General features: G+C 42.5%; 1 protein-coding gene across 6 annotated transcripts in view; it reads left to right on the top strand.

Annotated features, from left to right (window-relative positions):
* The first annotated feature begins 1,035 nt into the window (after window positions 1-1,035).
* Window positions 1,036-16,392, top strand: part of KLHL13 (kelch like family member 13) — a 185,314-nt gene continuing 169,957 nt past the window's right edge. For 5 of the 6 annotated variants that reach the window (XM_007178368.3, XM_057538982.1, XM_057538977.1 and 2 more), the window contains exon 1: window positions 1,036-1,359. The gene's annotated coding sequence lies outside the window, so the exon portion shown is untranslated. Of the gene's footprint in view, window positions 1,441-16,392 lie in introns of all 6 variants that reach the window. The other variant, XM_057538979.1, reaches the window with a different exon arrangement.

Here is a 16,392-nt window from a genome sequence, read left to right as displayed (position 1 = left end):
GTAAACTGGTTGCTAACAGCACGCTCCCATTATTTTTCCTAGGAGAAGTCTGGAATTATAAGTAGAAAAGGCAAAGGAAGAGGTGTAAAAAGGTGGCCCCAGGCTGTAACCGTCAAGAAGGCAAAGAATGAATAGAAGACCTGCAAAGGGGAAAAACAGGCTTGACTGGGGTTTTTGTTGGGGGCTTAGCTGACAGAACCGGGAGGAGAGAGTCAAGATTCTGACTCAGAATAGCAGTTCCACCAGTTTGGAAGCAGCGTTGCACAGCGGTTAAGAGCTTGGGCGCTGGAATCACACTGCTTGGGATCCTGGGTCCTGCTCTGCCCCTTACCAACTGTGTAACCTTGGGCAACTAGTTTGACCTTTACGCCTCAGTTTTGTCGCTTGTGAAATGGAGATAATACTACTGGGGACCTTGTGGAGTAGCTGTGAGAGTTAAGTGAGTGAATAATTCAGCGCTGGGTTCTAAGCAGACGCTCGGTAAAGTGCTGAAGTGCCGTATTTGTTATTTTATTCTTCCTCTTTCTTAATCGTGTGTACCTCCCGTAGGGAGGGCAGAGATGAAGCGCTCGTCGCATCCGAAGAGTGATGAACAGTTGTGTGACAGCCTGGGTCAGGCTGACTTCGAGGTGCGCGCCCCACCGAGGGGAAGCGGCTTGAGGGCACACCTTGTGCCCGGGCCCCCTGTGACTAAGAGGGGCCGCGACAACTGCAGGCAGGAGCACCGGGGGGGCCTCCTCTTGGCGGGCGCACTGTGTCCCTGGATACTTGACAGTTTTCACCTCTTCTGCCCCCTGGGCACTAGAAGCCAAGTGTGCTCAAAGCCGAGCGTCCCGGTTTCGGAGGCGTGAGGGCCACTGGGCGGTCACCCCGCCTCCGGGCCCCTCCTCGCCACGCCTCGGCTGCAGCGGAGTTGTGCTCGGACCCTACACACGGTCCTAGCCCCAGCTCCCCCGCCTCCCGCGCAGGCGCCGCCGGGGCCGCCCCCGCCGCCATGTTTCCCCCGCCCGCGCGCTCCCTCCCCCTCCCCTCCTCAACTGGGCTCCCGCCCCCCCGCCCCCCGGTGAGGTCAGGCGGAGGCTCTGCCGCTGCGGCCGCAGCAGCTCCGCTCCTGTTCCGGGGAAGCGTGGGACGGGGGCTTTTGAAATAAGTGGAGCGGCGTTCGGGTTAGGGTCCGTGCTCTCCGCCTGCGGGAGAGCGAGGCGAAGTGACCGGGGCGAGCAGGCGGTGCGGAGGATTGGGGGCCGGTGCCTCACAGCCGGACAGAGCGCCGGCTGCGCCGCGCGACTAGCTCTTTGGCCCTCGGAGCGCAGCAGCCGGCGAACGGGCAGCGGGACGCCGGGACGCGCGGCAAACAAGGTGAGGCAGGGTCCTGAAGTCGCAGCGGTTCCATCAGCCGCCTCCGCGCCCCTGGGACCCGGCGGGGCCAGGCGGCGCGCGGTAAGGAGTTGCGGTCCGCACCAGGGGCAGAGGGACGGGGAACTACCTTCGATCTTTGCACGTCCCCTCACCCCCCAACCCATTTTCTCTCGCTTGTCGCTGTGCGCCCTCATCCCTGCACCTTCTCATCCCTACCTCCCGGACTCGCCGGCTCCGCCAGTCGCCTGGGTTCTTTGAGGACCACGGTACCTAGCTTTCCTTTGCTTCTTTGTTATCCCTCTAAGGTCTTCTCCTCCGGGCTGTCGCTGCCCTTGACGGTCTGGGGTCCCTCTGCCCGCCTCGGGCCCCACTGTCTCTTGCCTTCTAACACTTTCTGCTTTGTGCCTCCCAACCGTCCCTCCTCTAGAATCTTCCAACTTGGTAGGCTCCGCTGCTGGCTCCCGAGTCAGGAGCACACTGCTCTCCTCCTCGAAGCTTCTAACTCTGCTTTGAACGTCTTCATCTCTAAAAGTCTTGGCTTCTTTGGATTAATCACAGTTGTCTAATGATTTTCTTGGAAGCTTACAGTCTATTACGGTGTACTGCAAGTGATGGGAATGATCCTCTAGCAAATACCAGCTGAGGAACTTTAAAGTTTCTTTCTAGTTTTCAGTAACTTAGTTCAAGAACCACAACCACTTAGAATGTATGTATGTATGTTTGTGTTTAATCCTAGCACATGGTCCTGAATTTGATTCTTCCCACGCTGCCAAGCAGGCCCGGGAGAGAGAGAGAGAGAGAGAGAGAGAGAGAGAGAGAGAGAGAGAGAGAGAGAGAGAGAGAGAGAGACTTTGATGCCTGGCTCCGTTTCTCCTGCAGACTGGGGTGTTCATCGTTTTAATGTAGTCAGAGGACTAGTGGTTTGGGCTAAAGTCACTCAAGTTAGCATAGGCTGGTTACTAAGCACACTGAATGGGAACTGACAGACTCTGGAGTTTAAAGCTGTCTCTGTTGGGAGGGCCCCTGCCTTCGTTTTTGTTTTTGTTTTTGTTTTTTCTTTTAAAGAAGCCACAGTTTCTTACTTCAGATCTCATATTTGTATATACCCTCAAGAAGCAGAATTTAAAAACCATGTCAAAGAGACGACTTTTCTGTGGATTGGGGATTAGTGCGCTGAAGCTGATTTCACACAGCACCAGCAATATCGCCTTCTCCCCATGCAGTTGCCCTGTTAGCTCCCATACTGAGGTTCGTTTACTCACTTCCATGCGCTAATTAGTGCGTGAGGAAAATTGAATGAAGAAGCTGAAAGTGGAGGCAGATACAGTGAACTAGCACATGCTGACCTTGGTGGCTGTGTTCTTGGAAATGGGCTATATCCAGTGTTCAAGTTTGAAAACTGAGAAAAATGAAATAATCCATTAAGCAGTTATGACATCATTTTACGTTTAAAAATATTAGCTCCCTTATCTGCAAGTTTTTATTAACATCCTTATACTTAACAGTGATAGAATTGTTTGCTTGATGTGTGACCAGGTGTTGCCATTGACATACTGTGTACTAATTGGCAATCATCTCAGAAGAAACCAAGTTGTGAATGAAGATGAGCGCTAAATTTCACTGTCCTGGGAGCACTTTTTTGGCAGTGAGACGAAGCATGTAGTTTCTGCTGCAACATCAAATGATGTGTTTTTAAAACAGATAAATAAGAGCCTCAAATTCCCAAGGCTTTTAATCTGCCATTTTTATAAGCACACTTTAAAAAAGGGTGGTATGACGGTATCAAGTTTAAGGTGATGTTCTCAGGAAAGTGGTTTTCACAAGAATATTGAAGTCTGTTGATCATCAGTTTAGTTATATGGCTTATATGGCTTACAGGTGATTTGTAGTTTCCCTCACTCATTTGGTAAATTTCTGACTTCACTTTAGTTCTTTTAAAAAATGGGATATAGTAGGGAGAGGGGATTTATACCAATAGGTCCACCCTTGTAAATCTGTAATTTTCTTGCCAACCCTTTCTGGAAAGATATACAAACTTGCCAACTGTTTCAAAGAAAAGAGTTTATGTTACTATGCCATTTTTTTTCCTTGTGTAATTATTACTGATACCAAGTCTAAGGTAACATTGCCCTAGTATGAACTACTTATGTTTGCCAGAAAAAAAGATAAAGGTGGATATGAGTTTGTCTTAAGCATTTTGCTCTGAATCTTAGAATGTTACTCAAAATGTACTTAATAATCCACCTAGTACACCTAGAAGTTATCAAACTGGATATTTCTGATGTTAGTAAACATAATTGCAGTTTGCTGTCGAATTCTCTTCTTTTTCATTTCTTTACATTTTAAATTACTTTTCTTCATGTAATTTGACTTACATTAGTGGAATGAGACTAACCAATTTTCAAATTGTTTGATTTTATTGATGTTTAATAAACTACTACCACCTCCTCAAAGTACTTTTTCTTAAATCCATTGGTTGAGTGATATATTTTTATTGCCATGAACTAGCACAACAATTTGTCAGGTGTCACCAGATTTCAGAAAATGTAGAAAGAATTTTGAAAAATGAACAGCTGTAGAGAAACATCTCAAAATTAGAACAAAAAGGCTTTCTCAAGTTACTGACATTCATAGCAATCAGCCTTTAAATATATTCTTCATTCATTTAGTAATTTATTTTGTGAAATCTGTTGAGCACCTTCTATTTGCCAGGCCCTGTGTTACGCACAATGATAAACCTTAAGAGGCATGATCCTTGTTCTTCTAGAGTCTCACAGAGGTTATATTCCACCGAAGGATATAGACAATAAACAAGGAAACAAATGAAGACGATCCTTATAGATGGTAGTGACAATGATGGAAATACTGTGAGATGGAGAACTGGGACCGGCCTATTTAGTAAGGGTGCTCTGGAAAGCCCTCCCAGCAAAGGTGACCTTTGAACAGAGACGTGAAAGAAGAGAGATTGAGCTTACCTTGTCAAGAGCCGAGAGAAGAGTAAGAGTCAAGGCCTTGAGGCAGAAAAACAAACTTGAGATGTTTGAGGAACAGAAAACAAGCCAGCGTGGATGGAGCCTAGTGAGCTATGTGGGGGTGTGGTTAAAGGAGTTAAGGAGCCTGGAAAGAGGCAGATAATAGGTGATGCAGGGCCTGGAGATTCTGAGAAATAATTTGAGTTTGGTTCTCAGAACAGCGGGAAGCCATTGAAGAGTCTTTGTTACCTACTTCTCTGTGGAAGGTCAATGACTGAAAAAAAAATTAGTGGGCGTAAAGAGAATTTGTTTTGCAGAGGACAAATAGAATACCTCGCTACTCAGTTGTTTACATTAAGACCTGAGAATGAAAATCTTTGATATGTATGCTGAATAAATATGTAATTCACTTCTTCCACTCTGCTTAGGTAAGGGGATAGGGGAGTGGGAACTCTGAGGTATGTTAAAAAGCAGTTGAGTTTCCACTGTCACATTGTCACCTGTGCCCTGAGGTAAGTTGTCACCAGCCTCATTAAAGATCAGATCATCGTTCAACTTAAGAATTTGTTTTTCAAAGAATGATGTTTTACTTTCTCATAGAAATGTACTTTGGAAGGTTGGAAATCTCATTTGCTTATGAAGGAATAACTTAGGTTTTAGAAACGGCCTTTGGGATTTTAAGAGGAGTTGGGGGACTTCCCTGGTGGCACAGTGGTTAAGAATCTGCCTGCCAATGCCAGGGACACGGGTTCGAGCCTTGGTCCGGGAAGATCCCACATGCCGCAGAGCAACTAAGCCCATGCACCACAACTACTGAGCCTGCGCTCTAGAGCCCGTGTGCCACAACTACTGAAGCCTATGTGCCACAACTACTGAAACCTGCACGCCTAGAGCCCGTGCTCCGCAACAAGAGAAGCCACCGCAATGAGAAGCCCGCACACTGCAGCGAAGAGTAGCCCCCACTCGCCGCAACTAGGGAAAGACCGTGCGCAGCGATGAAGACCCAATGCAGCCAAAAATAAATAAATAAATAAATAAATTGAAAAATTGAAAAAAAAAAAGAAGAGTTGGTCATTGCCTTCTCCAACATTTTCAAATTGCCATACCTTTATTTTTTGAGAGATTAGAGTTTTCTCTATTCCTTGAGGATTAAATGAATTTAGACTTGGCACTTACTTTGTTGCCCTGAGCCCTTGCTTGAAAGCAATCCAGCTTTGAGGTCTAATTGGCCCCAAATAGGAATGCAGATAGTCACTGACATTCCATAGGGATAAATCCTAATATTGTGAGGCAGAAACCTGCAAAATAACCTTCAGTGACTCCCGCAGGGTCTAATCCCAGCTCCTCAACTTAACACTCAAGGGTTCTCCATGATGTGACCCAGGCCTACTATCCCACTTGTCCTTATTATTCTCTTACACAAATCCTCTGTTGGTTTAAATGGATTTTTACCTAGTTTGGAGCTTTTGTGCTTAGCATTATTCTTGGCGTAGAGTAGGCGCACAGTAACGGCTTTTTGAATGGATGCCATGCCATCATCTGTTTCAAAAGCCCTCCGTTTTTCTTTTTGTCCTTGCAAATCCCAATACTACTCAAGGAGCAGTTCGAATCTTATGTCCTATTACACCGTCCCCCACTGCCCTGATCTCCTCCTCTGGATGTGAACAGCAGTCACACAAACTTGCCATGCATGTCATAATTATGTTTATTTGATGCCGGGCCATTTCCCCACCGGTCTCTGGCTGCATGAAGGCAACCTGGACCTTGTCTGGTTCGCTCGTCGTTGTCTCCTGAGCACCTGGCACATGGTATGTCCTCTATAAATAGTTGTTGAATAACGAATAAATGCTGCCTTGTGCTGTTTCCCCTATTGTTTTGGATACTTAAATTGTTTAGTACTGTTTTACTTTTCACATGCTTGTCTGGTGTCATCAAGCAGTTTCTGAGAGAAGTCATAGAGCATAGTTGTTAAGAGCACAGTAGCGGAGCTAGGCTGCCTGGGTTGCAGTTCGGGCCAGGAGACTTACTAGCTGGGGTATACTGGGTGAGTTAGTAAATCTCTCTGTACCTCATAGTTTTCATCTGTAAAATAGGAATAAGAGAACTTCGATCTTAGAGTACTTAGAAGGACTGAATGAGTTAGGTACATCTAAAATTTGTTGTTTGCAATTTTTAATTTAAAAAGGTGTGATAAAACTCTTATTTGGTAAGTTAGGTGCCAAAACTCAGATGCTGACAAAATTTGACTTGAACTGATGGGAATGTATTTTATAGCCTTTATTCTACTTAATGTTAATATTTATTTGGTTTTGTTGTAAAATTAGTAATGTGTTTATGGGGCAGTGCCTCAGACCATACTGGGGTATTACATAATGTATAGTACATGCGGGTTACTGCCTACCTAAAAGTCTGGACGTTTTTGGATTTGGAAACATGTCTGGCACCAAGGTTTTCAGATAAGGGATTGTATATCTTACATAAAAGTGCTTAAATCAGGGCCTTGCACATAGTAAGTCGTTGCTGTTGGTAGTGATTAGGGAGGTAAATATGCTATATTGTCCTTCCCAGTACCTCGCTTGTAATGGTTACCGTGTAAATACATGCTGATTTATTCATGCAACAACTCTGGATAGAGGGCCGGCCGTATGAGCCTCATTTTATCATAGGAAAACAGATACGGCCGGGTCACATGATTGAAATGAGCCGAGACCCCAGTCTTTCAATACTCTTTCATCTAGGACCAGTAAAAGTATTTATTTTTTTGTTTTTCTTTTCTTATTTAAAACAAAGCATGTTTTTTTAGGGCAAGTCTTTTTGGGGGAGGGGCTCGCGGAGAGGATGCAGTTAAGAATTTAATATGATTAGACACTTATTCTTGGCAGTTGTTAAACATTTCTTGAACTCCTCATGTACATAGAAATCTGTATTAAAAACCAGAGAAAGGTATAAAACAAATGAGGCATGGTTCCTGGACTTCAGTAGTTTCAGCATCATGCATTGGGTACACAGGAACACGGGTATCCATTACAATTCCTTATTTTCCTCTGTAAGTTTGAAATCATTAATATTAAAAATGTACAAAGGAAAGCACAAGAGTCAGTTGAAAACTCGTCTTAGTGTTCGCTAAATGGAATTGGTTTTTAATCACCCTAACCTCCCCCTACCCCCTGCAGTATTATCTCTATATGACATCCTGGCAGCCTTTTCCTTCCAACTAAGCTAAGCAAAGTATGGTTTTTATTGTTCTCCCTTATCAATATTTGTAAATCATAATTGGTATATTTTCTTTGTCCTTTTTCTTTTGTGGTTTTCTTTTGTAATTATGTGTCTCAAAAGGTTTTTCTGGAATGTTCTTGAAGTTGAAAACTAGTCCTTGAAGCCATTCTGCCAATTCGTTCCACAAATACTTATGAAGTACCTATTATATTCCTGGCATTGCACTAGTTCAAACAAATAGAATCTCTGTCCAGTGCTCTTTCTCTCAAACTGGAGCACACTGGGTATACTGGATGAGCAGGGTGGTGACATGATAATGTGTACTAGGAGTTACAAAATAAAGCAGCTTGTGTTTTCTTGAAGCATTTATTTTACGCAAACATTGAGAAGAACATTCAGTGGTAGCTAATTTTAAATAATTAACAATATTTAAATTCAAATACATTGTGCTTCAGAATGCAGTATTCATAATGAAAATTTGAGGTAAAACCCAGTACTTCAGAGAAAGTCTGCCTGCAAGGGCAGCTGTGGTAACCCTGGGGTGACCCTTTGAAAAACACTGAGGCCACACTGTGCTGTTTGAGTCTGTTCCTTTAGTCAAATACTCATATATTTTCATAGCCTTAAAACCCCTAATGGCCTACAGCAAAGGCAATAGACATCCATTTTCCACCCCTATGTTGCATAATTTCTTTTAGTTCAAGAGAGCACTCTGGTTGTTTGATAATGATCTGAATCTTAAAATGTGTTGCGTGCTGGCTGAGGTCTTCATGTTGCGGGGTGGTAGCTAAGACTGACAGTGAAGGGCCTGCCAAGGGACTGCTGTCTTCAGAAGAGAGGTTGTTAGAACATAATGACCATGAACTTAAAGCAGCACAATCGATGGGGTCAAAGCTTTGCCCCATTCTATGCACACTTGCTTGTGTCACTGACTGAAGTTAACTTTTGCTAACTTTGAAGCTGCTTTCGTTTATAACGCATTCACTATACAAGCTGCTTTGTCAGTTGCTGGCTACTGAAATATTTAATAGTAGAGGAAAGTTATCAAGCCTCATGTGCTCGGAGGTTGATAAAAGCTTTCTAGAGTTTGAGGTGGTTTTGAAAAGGGGCAAGCAGCACATCAGAGGTATGCCTGTTGCAAAGCAGTGAATTGCTTTCCTCCAAATGAGAAAGATGAAGAGAAAGGCAAGTGAAGAAAGGGGGTGTAAGTAAATGGAGTAAGTCAAACACGAAATCGTTCAACTGGTTTTTATTATTGCCGTCCCACCTTTATTATTGCTGTCCCATTCCAGACACAGTTCCCAGGGCCTGACCTTGTTGTAACGTTTTACTGCCCGAAGATCATAGGGACATGGGTATAGAGGGGTGATTAAGGAATGGTTTTTATATTCTATGTGTGACGTGCTTTTATAGTCTATTCAGTAAAAAGGGATAAGACAGTTGTAGAGTTTTGCTTCGTGGTCCCACTTATTTCTAAAGAATGCTTCATTTCAACAAAGTTTTCTGTTCCACTCTTGTATGTTTCTCAGTGGGAAGGCTGTATAGAGTTCAGTGGCTAAGATCTTCGGCCCTGGAATCTCAGGCTTGGGTTCAAATCCCAACTCTGCCTCTTGTTGGCAGTGTAATTTTGGGCAACTCCCTTCACCTCTCTGATCCTTGTTGCCCCCTCTGTAAACAACCTCGTCTGTTGGTTTTAAGGATTAAATGAAATAATGCATATAAAGTGCTAAGCACAGTTCAAGCCACATAGTAGGTATAGTTATTATTGACTCTTTTAGTAGATTTATGGCCTAACTGGTTAAAACTTTTGGAGCTTTGCCATTTATATATGAACCAGAAATCTTAGGGAAAATTGCATCTTTCCTTTATACTGCCTTAATCCCAGCTGGGATGCTATTTTCTGAACATGTATCTTTTAAATGGTGAGTAGACCATTTAGAAGTAGCACTAGTTTTCTGGCAGACAAGAAAGTTTGTGGTAAATGCTTGGCTTATTACTTATTCAAAGATGGCATTACATTGAATGTGAGGAAAATGCCAATTTTTAAATATGATTGACCCAGTATATACTTAAATACAATACTGTTTAGTTTAATAGGATTTAAAATTTAATCTCCATTATGAAGGGAAAGGGAGATATAGGAAAATGTGCGCAGCAAACAGTGTTGTCTTTTAAACATGAAAACTTCTGGTGTTCTGATACTTCAAGAGGTAATACATTTTCCTGATTTATCTCTATTACAGATTTCAAGCCCTCAAAGTGGAAAATATTGGAAGACTCATAGTAGTCAAGCCGCTTAGAGATGATAAAAGTTCAAGAGCAGTTTTGATAAATGAATGTCTAAGTCTAAATAGATTACTGAGAGCTGCTGTAGTTGCAGAGCTGGTCTAACCTTTTGAGTCGGAAGTATATGAAGGTAGCATGCCTGCTTTTCCACCTTCCAGTGTTCTCCTTTGGTTGCCATGTCAGACACGTGATGAGACAGATACCCCTTGGGTAGTGGACTTGGATTTGGAATGCCATAGGTGCACAGAAGGGAAGGAACCAGGCAACTCATTCCTGTCTGTTCACAGGGTTTTGTGATGATTATTATGATAATGTATGTTCAAGTACTGAAAAGCCTAGCTCATCACACTAACGAGATATATTATTTATTAGCAGCTTTACCAGCATTTATAATCATCATCAGCAGCATCATATTTGAACTGGAAAAGAAAATGTTTAAAAGTTTTTTTCAAAGATTAGACTTACTCTGCCCTCAAGAAATGAGCTCAATATGAAAGATAATGCCCTTTATTTAGAGCATCTTTCTTTTGAAGAATGGTTAATTATCCCTCCAGTGGCAGATGCACAGTGAGGTTAAGTGGCTTGCAGAAGGTCGCATTGTCTGAGGTGGATCTAGGAGCAGAATGTAGGGCCCTTGGTTCTAACCTAGTGCTTTTCCACTAATGATATAGAAGACTAAGGATCCTTTCGTATCTCTAGTCTTTCAGTTGAAAGTCTTTTCACTCTTTCAGTTGATGGGATGACCAAAACTTCAGCAGTGGAGATGCCAACCATTATTCTAGGTCTGCATATGTACTTGCACAATTTGACATTTATCAAAATGAGTTTTGGATTTATTACGGAATTTTCTAAGTGCTTTTGGCATCATATAGGTGTGGTGTTTAAACATTCTGAGGAAGCATTTGTGGAGTAATTGTATGTAAAGCATTTGGTTAGGAGGGAGAAAAGGTATTCACTGCCCTGAAATAATCCTACAGTCTAGCAAAGGCAACAGAGAACATGAAGCAACTTGATATCAGCCAATACTAATACTAATGCCAATCAGTAATAATTTATTACAGTACCCACCACGAGTATGGCACCATTGTAAGTGCTGTAGATGCATTAACACATTTAAACCACATAACAGTGCTGTGAGGGAGGGGCTATTGTTATCCCCATTTTACCGATGAGAAAACTGAGGCATAGAGAAGTTAGATAACAACCCCAAGGTTACACACCTAATAAGTAAAAGAGCTAGCATCCATGCAGTCTAGTTGTAGAGTCTGTGCTTTTGAACCACAACCCTTCCTTTTTTTAAAAAATTATTTTATTTATTTATTTATTTATGGCTGTGTTGGGTCTTCGTTTCTGTGTGAGGGCTTTCTCTAGTTGCGGCAAGCGGGGGCCACTCTTCATCGCGGTGCGCGGGCCTCTCATTATCACGGCCTCTCTTGTTGCAGAGCACAGGCTCCAGACGCGCAGGCTCAGTAATTGTGGCTCATGGGCCTAGTTGCTCCGCGGCATGTGGGATCTTCCCAGACCAGAGCTCGAACCCGTGTCCCCTGCATTGGCAGGCAGATTCTCAACCACTGCGCCACCAGGGAAGCCCCTAACCCTTCCATTTATTCTGTCTCTCACAGGGGACATTATATAGGAGCATGATAGCTAACTAAGGCATGTTAGAAAACATTCTGGGAACCATCAGAGTAGGGTGTTAAAGTTGGCAAGGTATTTTTAATAAGGCACTTTTGAAGAGCGAGGGTCTTATTGAAAAACAAGGAAAGCATTCTGACATTTTAATGCCCAAAGCTTTGTGCCTGTATGTTGCCTCTGTGTGTGCAGATGTGCATGCATGTGTGTACATGTTTATTTTGAACTGGGAAAAGAATTTGAGGGTAAATCAAATTCAGAATCCTTTATATTGGCAGCCAATCAGAGCTGTTTTTGTGTGCAATATTTTGCTCCGCAAACATGTTTTTAAAAATAGGGAGCAACTTTATTGAGCTATAATTCAGCTACCATACGGTTTGCCCATTAAAAGTGTACAATTCAGTGGTTTTTAGTATATTCACGGAGTTGTGCAACCATCACCACAGTCAATTTTAGAACATTTTCATCACCCCAAAAAGAGAAATATGTTTTGAAACAAATGTGGCCATGAAGGGGCTGGAAGTAGTGTGGCTGTTGGTACTACTGCTTCCCCATCAACATGTCCATAGAGCTCTGCTCAGTGTAATGCACATTTGATGCTGTTTTGTGCCATCTAGCTCCAAATTGCTATAGAACGCCTACTTTTAATTTCATTTTGATTAGTGACTGGTCTTTCAAAGGATTATGTATTTATCTAATTTTGAATTCTCAGTCCAATTGTTTATATAAATCTGCTCATTATGTATTTATTACGTGTATTGATATTAGTACTACATGACTAAACCAGACTTGTATTTACAAACAAAAACTGCTACACCCGCTTGTGTGAATGGCTACGGCCTTGTCTGTGCGCGCTTCTATAATGGACCAGAGCCAGGGATGCCTGAGAAATTTTATGTGTATACCCTGGCATTTTTTTTTTTTTTTTTGATATTTCTGAAGGTTACGCCTGACATAGAGTACTAGTGGGTAGGTGGTTGAGATAAAAGCAACAGGGATATAGTTTGCTGGGATTTGGTACTGGGGTGACGTGTTACAGAAAGGGTCTTATAAAACGTATTGCATGGGCTTCCCTGGTGGCGCGGTGGTCAAGAATCCGCCTGCCAATGCAGGGGACACGGGTTCATTCCCTGGTCTGGGAAGATCCCACATGCCGCGGAGCAACTAAGCCAGTGCACCACAACTACTGAGCCCGTGCGCTCTAGAGCCTGTGTGACACAGCTACTGAGCCCGCGTGCCTAGAGCCCGTGCTCCGCAACAAGAGAAGCCACCGCAATGAGAAGCCCGCACACTGCAACGAAGAGTAGCCCCCGCTCTATGCGGCTAGAGAAAGCCCGTGCGCAGCAATGAAGACCCAACACAGCCAAAAATAAAAACAAATAAATAAATAAATTTATTTTAAAAAATGTGTTGCATGATATTATATACATATATTGTGAAATAGTTGGAATATTTTGAAAAAAATCTGAAAGGATTTTTCAGCCACTCAGACTTCACCACAATATAGTCAGTTGTTATAGTCAAGGACTACACTTCTGTCTAGCAGGAGTTATTAAACCAAATATCTGTGTGCGTGGCATGGGAGGGAGCAGGCTGTTCCCAGTTCTTCATTATAGTAATAAGTTAGAGTCAGTGTTACCTTTCAGGCTAGAGAAAAGCTGTTTACTTTTTATTATTAAAAATAATCCATGGACATGATTAGATGTCTTGAAGAACATAGGTGTCTTTTTTTTTTTTTTTTTTTAAAGTTTTACTTGATTTTTATTTATTTATTTATTTATTTTTGGCTGTGTTGGGTCTTCGGTTCGTGCGAGGGCTTTCTCCAGTTGCGGCAAGCGGGGGCCACTCTTCATCGCGGTGCGGGGACCGCTCTTCATCGCGGTGCGCGGGCCTTTCTCTATCGCGGCCCCTCCCGTCGCGGGGCACAGGCTCCAGACGCGCAGGCTCAGCAATTGTGGCTCACGGGCCCAGCTGCTCCGTGGCATGTGGGATCTTCCCAGACCAGGGCTCGAACCCGTGTCCCCTGCATTAGCAGGCAGATTCTCAACCACTGCGCCACCAGGGAAGCCCCATAGGTGTCTTTTTAAATGAATTAATCTTGGATCTGTCTCTTGTTACTTCTTTTTCTTTCAGAACAGTTTTGAAATGTTACTTAAAACTTTCTCCGTATTTTTCTATGCTTATTATATACTTGACTTGAATTTCTATTCAGGGCCCCAAGTAGTTTCAGTTGAAGCTAAAGTGACTTGATTCACTTAAAATGGCTTACTGTGAATCTTAAGTATTTTTTTAAATTTCCTTCCGTACATGGATTCTGTGCTCTTTATGTGTGGCAGTGGTGTGGTGATGTCACAGCTGATGGGTAGGATAGAATCAAACAAGATGACACTGCTGTCACTAGAAGAACACCTAAGTGCACCTTTATGATAATTAGGTGGAAGCATATCTTTATCATGGAGATTAATAGGGATCAAGGAGTCAGGTGCTGTGGAATTAAAAAAAGATGCTTGATTTAGGAATTTCGATTTAGGAAATTTGGTGTCTTTTTCCATTGCTAATTTTGTTATTAAGCTATTATGATACTGGGCTATGTGGAAGGGGGTTAGAAACCTGCTTATTTAAGGCAAGCCAAATTGGTTTGCTTTAAGAGGGCCATTCCGAATGAGAAAGTATCACACCATTTAGAAAAGAGGATCTAGAGTAATGTGCAAATTGAGTTTTCTATGACTTGAGATATCATTCATTGATTTTAAGAAATGAACCCATTGCAGTATATGCATAAACTATCACTTGACAATAGTTTGATTTTCTGCTTAACTTAGTGCCAAAAATGGTTTAGACCCTTAAATGGTTTAGAATGGTTCTAAGTGACTCTGTGTGTGGGTTAGGTCCATCTACCATTTTTAAAGGTGAATCTGCTTTATTTGCAGATAGAGGAGACTCAATGGCTCTAATTAGTCTTACTATATAGGGTAGCACCGTGTCTCTGATGAGAGGAAATGAGGCATTTCACATCAATTCATTCAAGAAAAATTAGTGAAGTACCTTCTGACCCAGGTCTTGGGGATGCAGTGGTGAACAAAGCCAAGTCCTGTCTTCATTCTCAGAGGCAGTCAGAGTATCCGGTTCACTCTTTTTGTTCTCCTAAAGAGCTGTGGAGGTGCCTGGTAAAGCCTACTGTGTCTCTCTTGGTGCTCTTTGGTCGCAGTCCATCATGACTACAATGAGGAAGAGGAAAATTAGTCTCTGGCTCCATCAAGCTGAAGTGCTGCCCTTAGTTATAAGACCTTCATTCTTTCTTTGTGTGCCCAAAGTACCTTCTGGGTTGTTACCTATATCCCTTTCCAGTGACTTAAATGGAGACTATAAAATCACAGTTGTGACCATCATCATTTAACATTCAATTGGAAAAATGTAGTTAGTGGAAAAACAAGCTGCCAAGGGACTTGTATAGGAATAGGTAGCTTCCATGGCATGATTTGAAGGGCACCTAGTGGTTCTGTCTGTTTTTAAAATGTTACTTCTTTCTTTTAACTTAAATTAAATTAAATTTATTTGGCTACATCAGGTCTTAGTTGCGGCACGTGGGATCTTCGTTGCAGGATGTGGGATCCTTTGTTGTGGCGCACGGGCTCTTTGTCGCAGTGCACAGGCTTCTCTCTAGTTGTGGTGTGCGGGTTTTCTCTCTCTAGTTGTGGCGTGCGAGCTCCAGAGTGCATGGGCTCAGTAGTTGTGGCATGCGGGCTCTCTAGTTGTGGCATGTGCTCAGCAGTTGTGGCGCTTGGGCTTAGTTGCCCCACGGCATGGGGGATCTTAGTTCCCCGACCAGGGATTGAACCCGTGTCCCCTGCATTGGAAGGCGGACTTTTAACCACCAGGGAAGTCCCTAAAATGTTACTTCTTTGCCAAAAGTACTGCAGTCTTATAATTTGCCTAACATTTCCACTATTTGGTTAGACCTGTGGCTTCTAAAGAATTTTTGTTTGTTTGTTTTAGTTTTGGATTTTAGTTAACAAAACCACTTTTTTTTTTTTTTTTGATCCAACCAAATGAAGGTTAGGTACTTTGCTCTAGCAGGTTAAAATGGGTTTACAGAAAGCCTTGGCGATGTCTCCTCCAAACTTGCTTTATTAACATGTAATAGTTTACTTGATATGTAATTATCATCTTGAACGATACTAAGAGCCTGACCATGGAGGTAAATTTCAATATGGTGGGGAAAGTGGGGGATGGATATCAACCCTGGAAGGCAGCATGGGATAGGATAAGCCTTGTTGGGGTATCCCCAAAGGGCTTTTTGGGCTCCTATGTATAGCTTGCTGTGTTAGGAATAGTATGCACAGGGCAACCTGAGACTCTTGAAGACCTATTATAGTCACTTTTACCTGATAGTTTGAGAACCTTAGAAATCAGTCTCCTTAGGTTGGGGAGCATGGATACTGCTAAATCTGGGTGTGGATGTTGCTCCTTCCTTTCCTGTGTCATCTTTGCTAATTAAAACTTTCCTATCAGTTAAAAAAAACTGATTCTGAATACTGGAATAGTAATTTTAGGACCATAAATTAACATGAGCCCATGGCTACACTATTGTAACCACATTATTTAGGTGATTTATGTTGATAACTCATTTTTGCCTTCTATTCATATGTACTACTTTAAGTTGTTTTAGTACAACTCATTCTGATAACCTATACACTCTCACTTAAACTTGAAAGAGGTGAATTATAGAACTCCTTTTTAAATTCAGTCTGGTGTTATTGGTAAGTGTGTACAGTTCTTGAGTCTATTAGATCCAATTTTATTTTATTTTATTTTATTTTTTTAAATTTATTTTTTATTGAAGTCTCGTTGATTTACAATGTTGTATTAGTTTCTGGTATACAGCAACGTGATTCAGTTACACACACACACACACACACACACACAC

Source organism: Balaenoptera acutorostrata, chromosome X, assembly GCF_949987535.1.
Source record: "Balaenoptera acutorostrata chromosome X, mBalAcu1.1, whole genome shotgun sequence".
NCBI classification, from domain to species: Eukaryota; Metazoa; Chordata; class Mammalia; order Artiodactyla; family Balaenopteridae; genus Balaenoptera; species Balaenoptera acutorostrata.
Note: the sequence above shows the minus strand (reverse complement) of the source record. Positions and strands in the feature narration are given on the sequence as shown.